Consider the following 17,312-nt stretch of genomic DNA (forward strand, 5'->3'; position numbering starts at 1 on the left):
ACGATATAAAAGAAGACAGGAGGAATGGAGTTGGGATCCTTCTAAGTAAAGAGGCAAAAAGAGGGCTAATAAAATGGCATCCTATATCAGACAGACTAATAGTAGCACAATTCAATTCTCAAATAAGAAAGATAACCATTATTCAATGTTACGCACCGACAGAGGTAAGCGCAGAAGATGAGAAAGAAAATTTCTACCAACAATTAACAGATACTATCGGAAAGGTGAACAAAGGAGATATACTAGTAGTCATGGGAGATCTGAACGCGAAAGTTGGCAAGGACAACAAGGGAGTGGAAACATGCATGGGAACACATGGACTAGGGAATAGAAACAACAATGGAGAGAAACTCATAGAACTTAGCCTAGAAAACAATCTTGTCATTGGAGGAACGATTTTTCCACACAAAGACTGCCACAAAATAACCTGGATATCACCAGATAATAAAACGCAAAATCAAATAGACCACATTTTGATTAATAAAAAATGGAGAAGTAGCCTTCTAGATGTACGAAATAAAAGATCAGCAGATGTAGGAAGTGATCACCACCTACTAATAGCAGAAATAAAAGTAAAAATTAAAGCAAAACGCGGGAGTAAACAATATAACAAACGAAGAAGATACAATATACAACGACTGAAAGACAGTGAAACCCAAAAAATGTGGAGTAACAAAATAAAGTTGAACACAGAAACTGTAAACAACACACAGACAAATATAGCAAACAAATGGGAGATGATCAAAGAGGCTGTACACCAAACCGCACAAGAAGTGTTGAGCTACAACGAAGAAAAGAAATCAGAGTGGCTAAGTGATAACACATGGCAACTGATAAAAAAGAGGAAATACTTAAAAGCCGAACTAAATAGAATACAAAAATTAGAAGATAGAATCAGAATAACCCAAGATTATGCAGATACAAATAAACAAGTAAAAAAGAGCGCTAGAAATGACAAAGGAAAATGGACAGAGAAGATGGCGCGCTTAGCAGAAGAGGCAGCCGAAACAAATAATCAGAGAGAGCTATATAGAACCACTAAACGTCTTGCAAACAAGAACATCAACAGTGACAAACCACTAAAAGACAAACAAGGACAACTGCTTACAACAACTGAAGAGCAAACACGAAGATGGCATGAGTACTATAGCGAGCTTATGACAGAAGAAGAAAATGAGCCGCCGTTCCAAGAGGGTAACGACGTAGAGCCAAATGAAAATTATCTAAGGATAAACGAGGAAATTCCAACGAAAAAAGAAATAGCTGAAGCAATCCGGCACCTGAGGAACAACAAAGCAGCGGGAATGGACGATATCCCAGCAGAACTGTGGAAAGCGGACACTGAGAGAACCGTGGACCTAATAGCACCATTATTAGCAGATGTATGGACTGAAGAAATCCTACCTAAGGAATGGAATAATGGAATTATAGTCAAGCTTCCAAAAAAAGGGGACGTACAGCTATGCGAAAACTGGAGAGGAATAACGCTGTTATGTTCCATAAATAAAATATTAGCATTTATTGTTCATCAAAGAATCAACAATATAATAGACAAAACTCTCAGAAAAGAACAAGCGGGTTTCAGAAGGGGAAGATCCTGTATAGACCAAATCTCGACGGCAAGAATCATCATAGACGAAACTATAGAGAAGAACGCAGCCTTGATAATGGCATTTATAGACTTTGCTAAAGCCTTCGACAGCATAAAACATACAGCCCTGTGGAAAATCTTAAGACTAAATAGATTACCTCCAAAGATCATTGGAATAATCAAAATGATGTATCAGCAAACAACATGTCAGGTATTGCATAAAGGGCAAATGACAGATAAAATACCAATTGAAGTAGGTTTAAAACAAGGTTGCATACTGTCACCTTTGCTTTTCAATATATGTCTTAATCATATACTGGAAAAAACAATTGAAAGAAAAAAAGGGATCCCTTGGAACTACCTTCAGAACAAGAAACTAGTAGATATGGAATACGCAGATGATATCTGTTTCGTAGCGAACACAATAGATGATATGAAGAACATGTTAAGGAAGCTAGAGGTGAAATCGGCAGAAGTGGGTCTTAAAATCAACACGAACAAGACAGTAGAGATGAGAATAGGAGTAACTAACTGTGACAAACTATACATCAACCAACAAGAAATAAAACAGGTTCAAGAATTTTGCTATCTAGGCAGTATAATCAGTGCAAAAGGTGGATATTAAGCAGATATTAAACAGAGAATACGAAAAGCACAACAAGCCTTTGGAACCCTCGCAAATATATGGAGATCAACACAGATCAGCCAAAATACTAAAATAAGGCTATTTAATAGTAACGTGAAAACTGTGCTACTTTATGGGAGTGAAACATGGGCAATAACTGACGGAAATGTAAATAAAATCCAAGTTTTTGTAAATAGATGTCTACGTAAAATTCTAAAGGTATACTGGCCCAATATCATAACAAATGTAGCACTATGGAAAAAAACCAAACAAGAACCCATCAGAACAACAATAAAGAGGAAAAGATGGAACTGGCTGGGACACACACTGAGGAAAGAAAATGCAGACATAACAAAACAGGCACTCAAATGGAATGCAGTAGGACGAAGAAGCAGAGGACGCCCGACCAAAACATGGAGGAGTACCGTTGAAGAAGACCACAAAAGTATGAAGAAAACCTGGGGAGAAATAGCAACCATGGCCAGAAATAGAGGAGAATGGAGAAGCTTCGTGGATGCCCTATGCTCCTTCACGGAGTAACAGGATTGGATATATATATATATATATATATATATATATATATATATATATATATATACATGTAAACGTTAATAACGATGATAAGGGGGGTTAATCAACCATATTAAAATTTTTAGTCAAATATTCGTAGCACGTTGCTTGCGAAAGATCACCGAATGATTGGAACAAATTTTATTGGTGATGATGATATAAAAAATTATAGTCATTGAGAGATAATAAGTAGCATTATTTTTTATTTGTACCGGTTGATAAAATCTAACATTTTTAGGCCAGTAAGAAAAAAAAAACAGCTAAAAAGATAATTTCAAAAAACCCATTATTTTTGCAGGAATTTATAAATGTTAATAACTTTGGTTTTTGAATAATGTAATGTAATATAAATACTTGAATATAACTACTTGAAATTATGGCAATTAATGAGTTATTAAAATGTGCTCAATCTCAGCTAGATAGACCAAATAGTTTGTTGGTCAAAATAAAGTTGGTCCTTTTTGTTTTGGCCAAAAAATCGGGAAAATCACCCCCTAATTAGCATCTCAAATGAAATTAGTCGTTACCGCTTCATGAGTTGCTTTAATTATGTTGTGTTTATATGATATGTAAGTTTCATCGATTCAAAGTTTAGGTATTTGAATCTTGACTTATTTTTGAAAAAGTTTGGTTTTAAAGTAAAACTTTAAAAATTTTTTATTTAAAAAAATGCTTTTTTTCAAAATACCTTAAAAGTTATTCGAAATATTAAAAAATATCAAACAGTAAAAAAAGTCGGATTAGCTATTCTGAATATTTTGTATTTTTTTGTTCTTCTGTAAGACAAAAATTGGTTAAGACATGACTGTTCAAAATGTCACTAGTGACTAGTGACTCGTTCAAGCCCTTTTAACTACAGCTCTTTCACAAATAAGGACTTTGAACCGAAGAAAATTACAGATTATACAAACGATACATACACAAGTAAAGCAACTTGTGAAGTGGTAACGATTAAGTTCATTTGATATGCTAATTAGGGGGTGATTTTCCCGATTTTTTTACAAAAAAAAGGGATTAACTTTATTTTGAGCGCAACTTGTTTACTTTTGACGCTAGAAATTTTTTTATAAAAACAGATATAAACCTTTTTTAAAAACTTTATAAAACTTGTAATAAGGTTACCCCAAAAAGGGCTTAATTTTTTTTATATTTCACGTTCACGTTGAAATATTCTATTTAAAATTTGGCAAATATTAACCTATTTTTCATTAGCTATAACTCTGATTCTACTAGGTTTAGATACTTAATGCATACACCATTTTTTTCACTTTTTTCCAGGCTATATTATTGCTAAAAATGTTTTTTCGAGAAAATTCTTACTATTTGAGTTACTACTTGAAAAAAACCGTGTAAAAACGTGGTTATTTTGTTGAAAAATGAACATAATATTCACTCACAAATAACTCGAAAAATATTGACTTAATGAAAAACTCTATACAACAAAAGTTACTGAAAATTAGTCAGTTTATCCATTTTCTGACTTCTTTTGGACGTATATTTTTTCACCCACGAAAAGGGGTGAAACCCACCCCCAGAGCAAAAGCACACCGGCACAATATCACTTTTTTTCTTTGACTTGTTAGCTATGTGTATGTTAAATTTCATGTCAATTCAGGCGTTTTTTAAATTTAGAGGTTTTGCAATATTTTACCGTTAAAGAACATAGGTATGACGGGTATTCTTAAGATGAAAGGTAATTTCATGTACAGTCGGAAAAAAGAAAGAATACCCATGAACGGACATATAAAACACGCTGTATTTTCCTGTCACCGTGTCACAAAGAAAATTGTCCAGTGCAAGTACATGTAACAATAATTATTACATCCACTTGCGCTGGCCAATTTTTTTGTGACACGGTGACAGGAAAATACAGCGTATTTTATATGTTCGTTCATGGGTATTCTTTCATTTTTCCTACTGCAATCAAATGAACTATCTTCCAGTAACGTCGTCCCAGGAACGCATCTCAGAAATATTGACGGTATCATTTAAAAGTCATGGGTATTCTATCATTTTTCCTACTGCAATCAAATGAACTATCTTCCAGTAACGTCGTCCCAGGAACGCATCTCAGAAATATTGACGGTATCATTTAAAAGTCATCTACTTTAACATGTATAATATATCTGTGAATTGCCATTCACAGGAGGAGGCAGATAAAGCTATTAGAAGAATTTTCTGAATTACTAAGTAACAAAAAATAATAATTTTTTAATCTGTCTTTTGGGAACGATTTTAAAGTGGAAATTGAAAAGTCAAAATAAGTATATTGTACACGGAAATTGTGGTGAATTCCCAACAAAAATAGTATCTAAATAATACACAGGTACTTATTTGGCTAGGTCTTATTGATATTATGACACTATGTCAGTTTTAAGATAAATTACTTTTAATGGGAAATAAGCCACAATTTTACCAAAAAAATGATTTTATTAACTAACATTTATTAACATTAATATTAATAATACAACTTGCGCAATTTGAAAAAGGTGGTTTAAAAGGTTTTTTATTATAATTTTGTGTCTTTGGATTTGTCTTCCTTGGGCGTAAAATAATAAAACATCTATTTTTATATTTCACTTGTCACCGTGATGTATAATTATGTATATCTGAAAGGTAAGTAGCATGCGGCTTGATGGCCTTGTTGGTAGAGCATTGGACCAGAGATCAAAAAATCGCGAGATTGCGGGTTCAAATCCCGGACGATTCATATTTTTTTCTTTTTTTTTTTTAATATTTGGCATTGTTAAGTTTTGGTTCATTTTTGGTAATTATTGTTAATTTTTTGTATTGTAACTGTTAAGTAGGTATATTTATTTCGTTGTGAGCGGCCGTGGGTAACGGCATAAACGCTGGCCTCATACGCCAGTAGACGTGGGTTCGATCCCTGCCAAAGACAAACCATTTTCATTTCCAATAATGACACGAGCCGTCTCACCGTGCCTCGGAGAGTACGTTAAGCCGTCGGTCCCCCTGGGCTAGTGTACATCGACACTAGTTACTTGAAACAGGGTTAAAGATGTAATTGGCGCTGGAACTATCCGAAAGGATCTCCCCGGCAAAAATGCCATACGATATTATTATTATTATTTATTTCGTTGAAATTATATTATAATAGAAGTTTAACTTCTTACGTGCGTACAAAGTACACACACATTCTTTTTTTTATGTATTTTGACCCGTAGAACACGAATTTTTTGGGTAACAGTCGATCCGGATGTCGATAAGATTGTTAAAAACAAAGAACTTGAGGAATCAAATAACAGCAATTTTGCTCAAAACAAAACATTGTTGTGTATTTTTTGTGTCATTCTAAGCAAAAAATGTTTTTACAAGTTTTTTCGTAGGAAGCATAGTTTTCGACATAAACGCGGTTGAACATTCAAAAAATCGAAAAATTGTAATTTTTGAACCCGAATAACTTTTGATTGAAAAATAAAATAGCAATTCTGCTTACTGCATTTCAAAGTTCAAGTTAAATTCTATCGGTTTTGATTACTTTCATTGCTACAAATTAATTTTTTTATTGTTCAACAAAGCTATAAACACATAGTGATTGAATGATGTTTTCAATGCATTTCCCATTTGAAATCGAACGAGTAGGCGCGCATACAGACTATTTCTACGTAGATTACGTACATTAAAACGCATGCATTGGGCACGGAAAACACTATCTGTTTATGGCTTTGTTTAACAAATAAAAACTTAATTTTTAGCAATGCAAATAATCAAAACCGATAGAATTTGACTTGAACTTTCAAATGCAGTAAGCAGAATGGCTATTTTATTTTTTAATCAAAAGTTATTCGGGTTCAAAAATTGCACTTTTTCGATTTTTTTAAAGTTTAACCGAGTTTATCTCTAGAACTATGCATCCTACGAAAAAACTTGTAAAATCATTTTTTGCTGAGAATCGCCCAAAAAATACAAAAACTTGTTTTGTTTTGCGAAAAATCGCTGTTATGTAATTCCTCAAGTTCTTTGTTTATAACAAACTTATCGACATCCGGATCAACTGTTACCCAAAAAATTCGTGTTCTACGGGTCAAAATACATGAAAAAAACTTGGGTAAGCCATCTGAATTAAGGAGGCCGTTGTACCCCCCCCCCTGGCGACAGGACTAAATGTTTCGAAGCCCAAATCGGATTTCGTTGTCAAAATACAAAATTACTACTTAAATTAATTACTATTAATTATATTACTTAAATTAAATAAAATTGTGGCTTATTTCCCATTAAAAGTAATTTATTATAAAAATGCCACAAGAAAATAGCTTCAGAACAACGTCAGTTTTTAGATTTAAAGACTAAGATATATGCGTAATAGATATTATCTATTTTGATGTTTTTTAGGAATAGTCCAGAGAAATAAGGGTTTTGGGACACTTGATCAGCCAGCTTGTAAATGGGTTTTTTGGGTACTATATGCCTATGAGAATTTTAGTTATTGTCAAAAATGGCAATTTTTCGTTTAAATCGCTACATAAAAAATAGGGTAATTAAATATCTTTTTTTAGAGTATTCATCTTTCAGTAGATGAGCAAGGGTTTAAAATGGCAGTTTTTGAATGGCAGTCCGATCATTTGTTGCTTCGAAAATTGCAAAATAAGTCTAAAATTTCGAAAATCAAGAATTTGCTATATCTTTGGGGAAAATGAGCTTAAGATTTTGATACTGCATAAAAAGTTGAGTCAAGCAGTTCATATACAGCACACAAAATTTCAAGACGATTCGTCAATTAGTTTAAATTTTATTCAATTGTAAATTGTAAAATCCCCTTATCTTCCTTAGTCTCAGCATCCGTATGGCTTGCAAATTGTAGAAGCCTCGGAGGTGTAACCAGAGAAGGTTCCCATTGTTTTCATTCTGGTGGGATGTGGAATAGCGTTATGTTGTTTTACATGCCATTAGAGTGAAAACTTAGTCTTTTTGCTAGCAGTTGCCGCTAGGGCATCCATGCCATTTCGTTCGTTGCAATCCGGGTCTGCACGCTGGGGTTTGTTTTGGTTGGATCAGAGAGAGCAGCTGTGCCTCCTGATGAGAGACTAATAAGTTTCGAAACCGGAGAGGTGCTTGCTGCACTCTCTGATTGGACTAGAATATGGTTCGGCTGTATTTCCGTTTTGCAACGAAATTGAAAATGGTTATTCATTTTTGATTTACATTTACTCTGATTGGAGTACGTAGGGAACCATTCTCGTTGGAACTTTACCGCGCTGAGCAGATGGGACGTGAATTGTAAATTGTAGAATTCCCTCATCTTCCTTAGTCCCAGCATCCGTATGGCTTGCAAATTGTAGAAGCCTCGGAGGTGTAACCAGAGAAGGTTCCCATTGTTTTCATTCTGGTGGGGTGTGGAATAGCATTATGTTGTTTTACATGCCATTAGAGTGAAAACTTAGTCTTTTTGCTAGCAGTTGCCGCTAGGGCATCTATTTCGTTCGTTGCAATCCGGGTCTGCACGCTGGGGTTTGTTTTGGTTGGATCAGAGAGAGCAGCATATGTGCCTCCTGATGAGAGACTAATAAGTTTCGAAACCGGTAGAGGTGCTTGCTGCACTCTCTGATTGGACTAGAATATGGTTCGGCTGTATTTCCGTTTTGCAACGAAATTGAAAATGGTTATTCATTTTTGATTTACATTTACTCTGATTGGAGTACGTAGGGAACCATTCTCGTTGGAACTTTACCGCGCTGAGCAGATGGGACGTGAATTGTAAATTGTAGAATTCCCTCACCTTCCTTAGTCCCAGCATCCGTATGGCTTGCAAATTGTAGAAGCCTAGGAGGTGTAATCAGAGAAGGTTCCCATTGCTTTCATTCTGGTGGGGTGTGGAATAGCATTATGTTGTTTTACATGCCATTAGAGTGAAAACTTAGTCTTTTTGCTAGCAGTTGCCGCTAGGGCATCTATGCCATTTCGTTCGTTGCAATCCGGGTCTGCACGCTGGGGTTTGTTTTGGTTGGATCAGAGAGAGCAGCATATGTGCCTCCTGATGAGAGACTAATAAGTTTCGAAACCGGTAGAGGTGCTTGCTGCACTCTCTGATTGGACTAGAATATGGTTCGGCTGTATTCCCGTTTTGCAACGAAATTGAAAATGGTTATTCATTTTTGATTTTTTTATTCAATTTGTTTATCCCACAGAGTTCTTTTTTTTGGAATATTATTGCTCAGAAAATAATAACGATACAACGATTCTGCGGCTGCGGGTACCACATGAAACAAGAAGACTTATATTTTCAATATATTCAAAAAAAGTCAATAAAAGTAATTTTTACAATTGCAAAAATATTTTACTGTAGTAGAGTCATTTTTGGTTTATAAAAACTTTATATAATTTTGTTAATATTGGCTGTAAGCTAAATCTACTTTGATATTCGAAAAACTGATATTTTTGCACGAATTTTCTGAAAAAAAAATTTGCCTAGGTCAATTAGGGTCAAAGTTAGTCACTTTTTTTTATTTAATTTACAGATACTTTGTTTATAAAAACTAAACAACCCAACTAGCGCCATTTTGAAGTTCAAGGTTTATAGTTTATGTGTAAAAGTTTGAATAAACTTTGAACTTCAACAGAGCGGTTAGTAAATCTTTAAAAATAAAGTACTATGTAACGAAATCGACTTGGGGTCGGTGTAGGGGAATAATTATAAAATCCATGAACTCAAAAAATGAAATTTATTTTTTAAACATAGCTGCGATTAATATCTCCGTAACTTGTTGATGGATTTTGATGATTATTTTTTAATTTGCATGTACTCGTAGTCTCATAGAGTACATTATGTATATACATGGTGGACCAAAAATCAGTTAACGCTATCAAAAAAAGTCACGCGCAAGCTTGCGGCGTCTCCAAGAAAATATATCATGCTCTGTGAAATGTCTTGCAAATAATCCACACTTACAAGGTATTCGATATTTTCAGCAAGACGGTGCTCGGCCTCATTACGGATTGCAAGTTCGTGAGTTTCTAAATGACCAGTTTAGTGATTGAATAGGGAGCAGAGATACAATTGAATGGCCCGCGCGTTCGCCAGATTTGACGCCCTGTGATTTTACCTTGTGGGGAGTACTTCGAGATAAAGTTTTTGCCAATTTGAAGTTCTCCGTGCCAACTTAGAAGTCTGTAAAAAGACTTCACTGTGTATAAGCGTTGCCAAAAATGTATTGATGAAGGTGGTTTACATTTTGAACATAAAATGTAAAGCATGCAATTTTTTGTACCTACTTATTTACAATAAACAATAAACATTTTTTTACTTCAGTTATTTTTGCTTTTATTAATATACAAAACGGTTAACTGACTTTTGGTCCACCCCCGGTATATCCCCACCTATATATGTATATATTACAAAGTGTTAGGGGGTAACCCCCTTATCACTCAGGGGTATGAACAATAGATTGCGACCGATTCTCAGACCTACCGAATATACTATATTATATTCTAATTTTCATAAAAATCGGTTATGCCGTCTCGGAGGAGTATGGCAACTGACACTATGACAGGAGAATTTTATAGATGTAAATATATAGCTGGCTATTAAAAAATAGGGCTTGGTGATTGAAGGGTAAAAATTAGGGGTTGTATGTATATTTTAATTCTATATCATATGGAATTAAGGTAGACAATTTCGCCCAAAAAAAAAAGAAAAAATAATGTCAGGGGAGCAAAACTCTCCTTATCACTTGAGTATGGAAAATAGATTACAACCTATTCTCAACCAAAATTTGATAAAAATTGGTAAAGCCGTTTCGGAGTAGTATGGTAACTAACACTGGACAGGAGAATTTTATGTAAGTCTGTTCCAACGAAAATTTCCCAGAAACTCAGAAACCAAAAGCTTCTTCAAAATTTAAAAAAACACGTCAATTTATAATGGGAGGGGGACGAATTTTCATACAAAATTCATGCCCTCAAATGTAACCCCTACTGCCCTGCATCAACCCCCATTTTTTTTTAAATAGCAAGTGTGGTCGAGTGGCATATCATTTAAAAGGTAATTTTTTTCTCTACACGACACCCTATTTTTTTAATTTACGTAATAAGTTTGAAGATAATTTCGGACTTAACAAATTTATTATAAATTAGTGAAATCCAAAATTATCTTTAACGTTACTTTGCAAATTAAAAAAATTAGATGGTCGTGTAGAGAAAAAATACTTTTCAAATGATGTGTCACTCGACTACACCTGCTATTTAAATAAAAACTGGGGGTTGATGAGGAGCAGTAGGGGGTTACATTTGAGGGCATAAATTTTGCATGAAAATTCTTCTTCCTTCCAGTACAAATTGATGTGTGTTTTAAATTGTGAAGAAACTCTTGGTTTCTGAGTTTCTGGGGTGGGGGTGTCAAATTTTCGTTGGAAAATACTATATAGAGAGTTGCTAACTTTGACCCTAATTAACCTCGGCGAAAATATATATTTTTTTAAAATTCGTGTAAAAACACCAGTTTTTCAAATACCAAAGTGGATTTAGTCTACAGTCCATATTAACAAAGTTATTCAAATTTATTTATACGCCAAAAATGACTCTACTTTAGTAAAATATTTTTCCAATGGTAAAAATTACTTTTATTGATTTTTTTTTAATATATTGAAAATATAAGTCGTCTCCTTTTATATGGTTTTGGCAGAATCGCTCTATCGTTATTATTTTCTGAGCAGTAACATTGCAAAAAAGGTCTGTGGTATAAACAAATTCAACAAAATTTAAAGTTATTAAAAATCGTTTTAAAATTTTCTGTGCATTATAAGGATTACTTGTCTCAAATTTTCGTGCAGCATTAAAGTCTTAAATTATTATTAGATTGAGAGTAAGTCTGACTTTTACTTCATTTAAAATGAACTCTCACATGCAACCCATTCAAGATCTTAAATTATTTTTGAAAAAGTTGTAGTAAATTTTTGATTCTCAAAATTTTAGAATTATTTTGCAATTAACAAAGCAACAAATAATCTGACCAAAATCCAAAAACTGTCATTTTAAACCTTTGCTCATCTACTAAAAGATGAATACTCATAAGATATTTAATTACCCTATTTTTTTTTCTGTAGCGATTTAAACGAAAAATCTGCAATTTTTTACCCTTATTTGTTAATAACTAAAATTCTCTTCCGAACTGTGACGGGCATTTTTGTATTTATAATGTATTACGTATACAGTACCCAAAAACCCCATTTGCAACCTGGCTAGTCAAGTGTCCCGAACATTGCATATTTTTGCCTTATTTCCCTGGAATAGAACCTACTTAAACCTATAAGTATTTATCTTATGAAATTTTATGTTCCTTAGCTAATAAAAATCCTCGTTTTTAAGAATGTTAAAATTTTGATCAAAGCTAATTCTTTACATTGATTATTTCTTTAAACTAATGCTGGGCCACAGTAACGTTTAATGCCGTTAATTAACGCATTATTTGCCATCTATGTAATGCAAATAATGCGTTAATTAACGGCATTAGACGTTACTGTGGCCCCAGCATTATCATTTTTGTGATCCAAACACTGACCTGACTTTTCATTCGCTTTTTTATAGGCGCTTTTATGTATATGTCTTCTTCTTCACGTGCCATCTCCGCGACGGATGTTGGCAATCATCATGGCTATTCTGATCTTAGATGCTGCTGCTCTGAATAGTTCGGTTGATGTGCATCCGTACCATTCTCTCAAGTTGCTCAACTACGAGATTCGTCTCCTTCCTACACGTCTCTTGCCCTGGATTTTCCCCTGTATAATCAACTGAGGTATGTTGTATCTCTCATTACGCATAACATGCCCCAGGTACTGCAGCTTTCGTGTCTTGATGGTTTCCAATATTTCCAGTCTTTTGTTGACTCTTCTCGTATGTTATATGTATACGATATTAATAAATTGATTACATAACTTATAGCTAAATTGATTAAATAACTTAAAGTATTTATAACTTTAGATTTTAAGTGTATAATTGTCATTTATATAAAAGATACAATTAAAAACTCATTATACGATAAGATAGCATCAGCACTTTATGGAAGATAGGTACATCCCGTCTGTTATATTGCATATATGTAGTTATATATTGGATTATTATTGTGGTAAGTAAATACATAGATTTTCTAATTTATTTACTATTTACTATTTTACATTTTTCTGTCAACCGTCCTTGGTTCAATGTTCGGCCAAAAAAACTGTCTTTTAGCTGGTTACTTTCAATTATATCTTAGAATAATAGTAATTATTTCAATTAAAAAAATCTTTTAAAAAATATATTTTTTAAAAACGCTTTCCGGCTGAATAACAACATTTTCAGAATGAATATTCCAGGGGTTGCCAAGCCTCTTGATAGTTCGAGGAATTTTTCAAAATTTGAAATTTTTCGCGAGCCGCAAATAAATAAATATTTAAAAAGTGTAAAGAGTATTAAATTATTTTTTACAGAAATTATATCTATTTATAAAAACCTGATCCGACGCTTTTATAAAGCATAAGGAATGCGAGAAGAAGAAAAAACATAAATAAAAGTAAAACATATATGTGATAAATTTGAATATACGTGTTTAATTTTCTTCTAATCTAAGTCTTTCAAATTTGGCAAAATTGTTCTTCTCAGTAATTATATGGAGACATCAAAATATGGAAATAATTCTACAAGCAGCCTCTCTTAATTTAGGATACTTCGATTCTGGTACAAATTTTCGAAATTCAATCTTCTGGCATCTCTGTTAATTCTCATTTCCAGATGTTTTTCGAATGATACTCGTTGATTTTGTCTTGTTTAACATTGGAATATTGTTTTTAATTCGAGGAAAATGACAAAATATTTTAGTTTTAATGTTCTTTTGAAAAAGCTTATTGAACAGCGTTTTTCTTATTCTCAAATCCTAATTTCAAAACAGACACTTTTAAACTACTTTAGACTTATCGTAAATGCTCCTACGTAACTAACAGTGTTAGGTACTGGTTGTGATCTTAAAATTAAATCGGCCAAAGAAAAAATATCCTACTTCTCCCAGAAGTATGACGAACACCTAGAAAATCACACCAACGCACTGGCTCAGCACTTAATGAAACATCGATTTCTCGTCCAGCTAAGGTTAAGAAGGCATCTTTTGTGTGAACTGCCTGTCAGATTTTCGAACCTTAGTACTTTTCCTTAGTGTAGAATTGTGTAGTAGTTACCTTTCCCAAATACAACTTTAGGTCTTCTTCTTCTTCAGGTGTCGTGTCCGTTTTCATACGTTGGCCGTCATCATGTTAAGAGTTCCTAAAACCTCTCTCTATCGGCTGCTGCGCGAAATAATTCTTCTACCGTGGAACCACACCATTGTCTAATATTACGCAGCCATGAAAGTTTCTTTCGACCAATCCATCTCTTTTCCTCCACTTTTCCTTGTATTATAAGGCGAAGTAGATGGTATTTAGGTCCTCTAATTGTATGGCCGAAGTATTTTGTTTTTCTCCTCTTTATGATGTTTATGAACCGACGTTCTAAATTCATCACTTAGAGAAAACATATTCGTTGGAAGTGTGCGAAACCCACGATATCTTTAGGATTCGTCGATAGCAGTATTGTGGTTTTTAACGTCCATGTCTCACAACCATACAATAATATAGACCACACGTAACATTTTATGACCTTCTTGCGAATATTCATCAACAGGCTTCGGATACATAAATCTGGTTTCCAGGTCATAAAAGCCTTACGTGATATTTAAAACCTGGTTATGATCTCTTCATCACAGTCGCAATTTACATTTAACCAACTGCAAAGGTATTTAACATGGTTTACCCGTTCTACCTTCTCTCCATCAAGAGAAAGCACACTCTAATCTACATTTATCTTTTAAACTGCAATCCACTTCGTCTTTGAAATATTGATTTTTAGACCTCTCCGATACCTTGCTTCACTGACTAGATGGTATATCAAACTTTGTAGTATGTCATTTTAAAGCTTTTTCCATAATCTCAAAGATATTTGTTCTAAAAAAATCATAAGTTTCACTGTTTTCCATTGACTTGAAAAAAAAAGGGGAAAATGCCATTTTTTGACAGTTAATTGTTTATAAATAAAAATGGCCGCCAGATCCTACGCAGGAAATAGTTACAATTTGTTCCTATGGGTATTACTTGTCAAAAAAACGCTTCAGTACCCTGGCTGCTGAAGTGTCACGAACAGGGTATATTTTTGTCTTATTACCCTGGCCTATTTAAACCTGATTCATTTTATTTGTTCAATTATTTCTTCATCACAATATGTTATTAATTGATTTTGACTGGTGCTACTAATGTATGTTACTCTGAAGATGATGTGGATAGGTGTTATTTAAGAGTGTTATCTCTTATCTCCTGATGCCATTTTAAACCTTAACAATTCCCCTCATTGCTAGGTCCAACATCTTCGTCCAGAAGCAGGTCATCATCACGATGGTCTCTTCGTATAATATTCAAAAAATTTGATATTTGATGGTTAAATCTTAGGTTTTGGACCACGCAGAGCTTTTTATGAAGAATAACTTTTTTTCGTAAAATTAATAATAAAAAAGTTTTCCATATGGATACAACTTACAGGGACATACTGTATATGTGTTTTAAATTAAAAACATTTGAACTGCAAATATTTAAATTTATATTTTTTAAATTCTCGGAGGGGGCCATGGCCCCCTCCCTGGATCCGCCCTTGATTAAACTGATTAGTCTAAAATCGCTGCATTTAGTGGGCCTGCTTTTGTTTGGTGGTAATGTTATAAATGATGACTCCAATCATCTGGTATTTTTCCTTCGTTGTAAATTTTGTTAAAGAAAGTGGTTAACTATGTAATGTTTTCCTCATCCAAAAGTTTAAGTAGCTCAGCAGGGATTTGATCTGGTCCGAGTGCTTTATTGTTTTTGGCATGCTGTATTGCTTTTATGACTTCTCAGATTTCAGTATACTGGGATAATATAAGTAGTACTAGTAAAACTGGACAGTTTTCCTAAATGTGTTGTTGTCATTAACATTTGTCTATTGTAAAATTTTCAGATTGCAAATTAAATGGGATGTTTATTTAAACAAAAAGTGCGAAAGCGGTCAAACCTACAAATGTGCACAAAAAATTCAACACCTGGCATCAACATATAAACAAACATCCTCCTCCTCCTAAGTGCCTTCTGGCCTTCTCTATTAAGGTTGGCGATTAATATGGCAAATTTCTCTCTGTTGTGGGACTGATGAATTAAGTCATTTCCTGTTGTGTGGGTCCAATTTCTGATGTTTCGTAGCCAAGATTTTTTAATTCTTTCTATAGGTACTCCTTTTACCTTCGAACTTGCCTTCTATTATTATTTCCCTATGGTGCATTGTGTGTCCTAGATCAGTGGTTCCCAACCTTTTTCCCATGATCGCCCCCTTAGACAGGTTTCACCGGTTGTGAATACTATAATCGCCCCCCTCCCCAATTAAATTGAAACAAAAAATTATTCAGTACAATATTGATTTATTTTTACATTTCGTAAAATGATACATGGTAAGTCATCATTCAATCTTCACTTGTCCACTGCTGTACATAGATCTCTCTCATAATTTTCCCTCTATTTCGATCTTGTGCCTCTTGCATTTTGTCGACGTGTTGGTGAACATGGTTAGTAATAATTGTTAATTTCTCCCTTGGGCCTGGTGATACTCACATAATTTCTTTATGTCTGGCTCAATGTTGGTTAATAGCTATGTACCTCAAATCCCCTCCAAGGTGGAGGCAATATGTTTGAAGATCCTCAGAATAACCACATGATGATTTCTGGCGAATTTGGTCAGACCTCTTCTCTGTATATTTTCTTCAGAAATAGATAGTTTGTCAATGAATGTTCCGACTACTCCCTTCGCTTTGGCCATATTTATGTTCTTCCTTTGTAATTCCAGATTCGTTCCATTTAATTTTTCAGAAATATCTGATAGTTAAGCGATGTCATTTCGCTTCTCTTGTAGTGCTGTACTCAGTGTGGTGTCAGTAGTTATCAGAAATTCGATAATAGTATCCATGAGACTGCAGAACCGCCGTAAGCAATTCCCTTTCGAAAGCCAGCGGACTTCCTTATGTAGTACTGTAGTAGCAATGTATTAAATATCTCATCATTTTCTTTACAGAGTGTCAGAGTGTACGAAATATTCCACGATTCTTTGGTTTTGCTTTAATTTTATTTACCTCATCTATGACAAGACCAATATTTACATATGAAGCACAGACATAGACCTTCACGAAGGAAAATATGGAAAGAATGGCCAATACTCAAAGGGCAATGGAAAGAAAGATGCTGGGTATCAAGATAAGTGACAAAAATAAAAATACATGGATCAGAAATAAAACCAAAGTGAAAGATCTAAACAAACATGCAGCTACTCTCTAGTTAGAAACATGATAAAACAACAGACAAAAAGACGGAAGATGGAATGAAGCGACAATCCACTGGAGACATTGGGACCGTAAAAGAGGAAAGGGCAGACCACAGATGAGATGTTCGAATGACCCAAAAATATCGCTGGGACCAGATGGACAGGATTAGCACTGAA

The 17,312-nt window shown here is 34.0% G+C and overlaps 2 protein-coding genes across 3 annotated transcripts in view; one reads left to right on the top strand and one right to left on the bottom strand.

Annotated features, from left to right (window-relative positions):
• Window positions 1–17,312, bottom strand: part of LOC114328595 (uncharacterized) — a 288,450-nt gene that overhangs the window by 106,198 nt on the left and 164,940 nt on the right. The window lies entirely within an intron of this gene.
• Window positions 12,754–17,312, top strand: part of LOC114328597 (uncharacterized) — a 109,847-nt gene continuing 105,288 nt past the window's right edge. Inside the window, exon 1 of one of the 2 annotated variants that reach the window (XM_028277481.2) lies at window positions 12,754–12,864. The gene's annotated coding sequence lies outside the window, so the exon portion shown is untranslated. The remainder of the gene's footprint in view (window positions 12,865–17,312) is intronic. The other variant, XM_028277484.2, reaches the window with a different exon arrangement.

This window comes from Diabrotica virgifera, chromosome 1, assembly GCF_917563875.1.
Source record: "Diabrotica virgifera virgifera chromosome 1, PGI_DIABVI_V3a".
In the NCBI taxonomy this organism is placed as follows: Eukaryota; Metazoa; Arthropoda; class Insecta; order Coleoptera; family Chrysomelidae; genus Diabrotica; species Diabrotica virgifera.